Source organism: Tamandua tetradactyla, chromosome 8 (assembly GCF_023851605.1).
Source record: "Tamandua tetradactyla isolate mTamTet1 chromosome 8, mTamTet1.pri, whole genome shotgun sequence".
NCBI lineage: Eukaryota > Metazoa > Chordata > Mammalia > Pilosa > Myrmecophagidae > Tamandua > Tamandua tetradactyla.
Window position 1 is genome coordinate 80231794 of NC_135334.1, and position 3956 is coordinate 80235749.

General features: G+C 40.1%; 1 pseudogene; it reads right to left on the bottom strand.

Moving 5' to 3' along the window:
- Positions 1–613: 613 nt before the first annotated feature.
- LOC143645216 (sentrin-specific protease 2 pseudogene) lies at positions 614–3608 on the bottom strand (annotated as a pseudogene).
- Positions 3609–3956: the final 348 nt, after the last annotated feature.

The window sequence follows — 3956 nt, forward strand, 5'->3', positions numbered from 1 at the left end:
AGAACCCTATCCAACAGCATTTCATCTGACATTTTCAAGCCTCAAAAACAAACAAACAAACAAACAAAAAACTGCAACTTCAAGTTGGCAGCTGCGGCTCCTGCATTAAGGAAGTTAATGAACACTTCCTTCCTCCCATCACTCATCACCTTCCAGGAGACGCAGCTTGATGAACATTCCTTTCAGAAATAAGCAGTTCAAACAAGTAATTCAGAGTTCCTGTAAAAGACCAGGGGAAATGGCAACTGCCCATTTATGTTTGCAAATTAGTAAGCAAATGAATACACATGAACAAACACACAGAGAAAATAATTCACAGAATAAATCCTGAATTTCCCACATTTATAGGGAAATTAAAAAAAAAAGTATAATTAGCATTTGTTCTTATGTGGGTCGAATAGTTCAGGGCTCTGAGCAGGCACAGCCCTTACAGACAGGGCTGCAAGCAGCCCTCCATCCAACAAGTAAGGACAGGGGTGCAGTCAAAGGCCTTCATGCACCTTTGATAGCTCAGTTGTTTAAAGGGAACAGAGGTGATGCAGGGACTTTTTTAACCTGCAGTGCGGAAGGTATATGGAACCACCAGCAGCAAGAGGGAACAGGAAGGGCATTCTCACTGTAACTGCTGGTGAAGGATTTCCCATACCATCTTCTTCCAGAAGGGAGGCATGTGGTGCTGAGTAAATGTAGTATGTTTGTCCCTAGAGATATGATCCGCATATTTACAAGTCACCATTCCACAATCACTCCCATTCAGCTATTGAGAAATCTCATGTGGCTTCATGCTATAGTGGGTCCACTCTAAAAGATTTAGATCTGTGTTTCTTTTGTTCTTACTTTCATCTAGTAAATACTGAAGGAGAACCTCACAGATCCTGTGGCCCTTTTGTCCCACAGAATCCAGATATTTAAGACACTTTTTCCTTAGGTCTATCAGTACCAGGCTCTGATGACTAGACACCAGAATAAGCTCTTGTTCAAAGAGATTGACCCCTTTGGTCCATCTTTACTGTTTGGTAACCCCAATAACTTAATTTCGAATGGAAGAAAGTACTAAATGCACGAAGTAGTGGATAGCCATGCTTTTTATTTCTTTCCACTAGAAGACTCATGTAAAAATTAATTACTCCATCATTGAACCAATGATGATTCTTCAAGGTCTGGATATCACTGCAACTGATTCATAGTTTGAAGGCATTTAAGATCTCATCCTGTGGCCATGACCTAAAGTATTACTCATTTCTTTTTCCATGTCCTCTGTCTTTTTTCTCAAGTACTGATATTTTCCTCCTGAGTAACCCATTGCTCCTACTGCCCAAGTGGAGTCAGGCTGATACTTCTTTGCATAGTTTAGGCTTCAGCAGGTATCCTTTCCTACCTTCATTTCCATTATCTTCTCTGTATCAGAAAATTTTCCCTTTGAACACCTCTTCTCACTTCTCACTTAACACAGAGGTCCCCTTGCTTCAATAGTTCTATATGTTTTATGACAAACTGAGTTGTTTTGACTCTGTGATTGTGTCCTTCCCTCCAGGCCCTGGTCTTTAATGTATCCATCTGAATTCTTTGAGCACTATGATGGTGTGAAGTTATAGGAGGGATAGTGCTTCCATGATCACCTTCTTTAATTTGCTCCAATAACCTTTGGTACTTTCCTTTTTTGAACATCCTCCTCCACAAGAAAATTGCCACCCTCCTCAGAAATCATCTCTGTTACAACCTGTTCCTGAGGCTTCCACACTAAGGGACTCTTTGGATTGCCTTTGTGGTGGCAACAGCTACCTGGTCTTCTATTATAGCTTTCTGAGTTCAAAGTAAAACTAAAGGGAGGCAGGACTTTGTGTGGCTGAAATTGGGCTGCTGTCAGTGATATTTGGATAGTCACGTATTCCACTAGGAGATTTAGTATCCGGTTCCAGCATATTGTTCCAGGATCCAGAACCTTCAGTTTACAAGATGAAGAGTTCGAAAATGCCTCTCCTGAGGGGCCATAGTCTAGATTCCATTACAAGTGCAAGTTACCACGGGCTTTGTGGTCAGCTGGAATGGGAATGCCAAATACTGGCAGCATTGTAGACACTGTTTTTCACTTGGGAATGAAAGCAATCTAATCTTGGTCTTTTGGCTGGCATTTCATCAGTGTTCACTGTGGAAAACAGAGCCCTGTTTGAGCACTGCCATTTTAGGAGGGCCCGGGCCACTCACAAAAATAGAAAATGATGCAAGAATCCTAATCAGCCATTTGCACATACAAGGCCTGAGCAGCGGCAGTGGCTGATGGACCCTGAGATGGAAATCCCAGAGCTGTCAGTGCCGCTGCTGCCTTTGCCTCCTTGGCCACCACTGCCAAAACACAGTCGCCTACTTGTTCTCTATACTTTTAACAAAAAAGGAATAGGTATTCTCTCTACTTTATAGACAAGAAAATGGAGTGCCAGAACAATATTTCCTGGATCAAAAAGTTTGTAAGGTATGAGGCAAAATTCGAGCAGAAGTCTTTTCAATTCCAAAAATCATGTTCTTTCTGTTACATAATGGATGGTATATTATTCACCATTGTATACTCTTCATATCAATTTGCTTTTGTATAATGCTTGTAATTGTTGTAAATACTTGAATTTTTGCTTCTTTTCCCCTACAATTCCTGGAAATTCTCACCTGGAAGTTACCAGTTACTTTCTTACATTCAGTACAAAAATGCCCTGAGAAAATTAATCAAATAATTACTTAGCTAGCACATGCCATACACTGTGAAATGATCCACATGCTGAGGATTCAATCATGAACAATAGAGACAGAATCTCTCCCTTCCATGGCAGGAGAGGATAGTGGAAGGAAATGCTTTCTCTATATATGATTATTTTGGGGACTAATAATGTGATGAAGATGAGGGAATACTGTGAAGTGGTGGAAGTGTTACTAGAGGGTGGAGGGTAAGGAGATGACTGGAAGATTACCCTGAAGATGTGATAGTTAAATCTGAGCCTGAAAGAAGAAAAGAAGCCCAATACGTGAAGAACTGGGAGAAAACCATCCAAGAATAAGGATTAGCAAATGGAAAGTTTGGTGTTTTGCACAGAATAAAGGCCCATGTGGTTGGAACAAAAGATAGAGAAGAAGATGAAAAGTCAGAAAGTTGTAATTTATAGAGAAATTTTTAGAACATGATAAGGATTTTGGCATAATTTTATTCCAAATATAATGAGAAGCAACTGGAGCATTTTAACATGGAACTAATATTACTTGGTTTAATTTCAGAAAAATCACTCTCTTTGCTGGCTGAGGATAAAGAATAGGAGTTAACAGGAAGAAGGCAGGGGTAACAGTTAGAGACTGCTGCAATGGTCTAAATGAGATGGTGCATTGAACTAAAGTTTTAGTAGTGAAGATCAAATGGTCATATTCAGGGTTTCCATGATCACCTTCTTTAATTTGCTCCTATAAGCTTTGGTACTACTCTCTCTCTTTGAACACCCTCCTCCACAATAAAATTACCAGAGATTACTGATGGTTTGGTTATAAGGTGTGAAGGAAGGTGAAAATATAAGGACAATATTGTAGGCAGGATTTGAAGATGTCTCCCAATATTTCCGCCTCCTGGTGTACATGTCCTGTATTATCTCTCCCCTTTAGTGTTAGTGGAGCCTATAAATATGATGAGATATTACTCCCATGATTATGTTATGTTAATGGCCAAAAGGAAACTATCCTATGTGGGCCTTACTCAATCAGGTGAACTTGTAAAAGAGACTAGAAGCAGCTACAGGGTTGCTTCTGCTGTATTGGAAAAGACCAGGTTGTGAACTATTTATAGGGGCCACATAACAAGGAACTATAGGTAACATCTAGGAGTAGAGAATGATCCTTGCCTGACTACCAGCAAGAGAATGGGGACTATAGTTTTATACCCACAAGAAGCAGAATTCTGCCAACAATTTAAATGAGCTTGGAAGAGG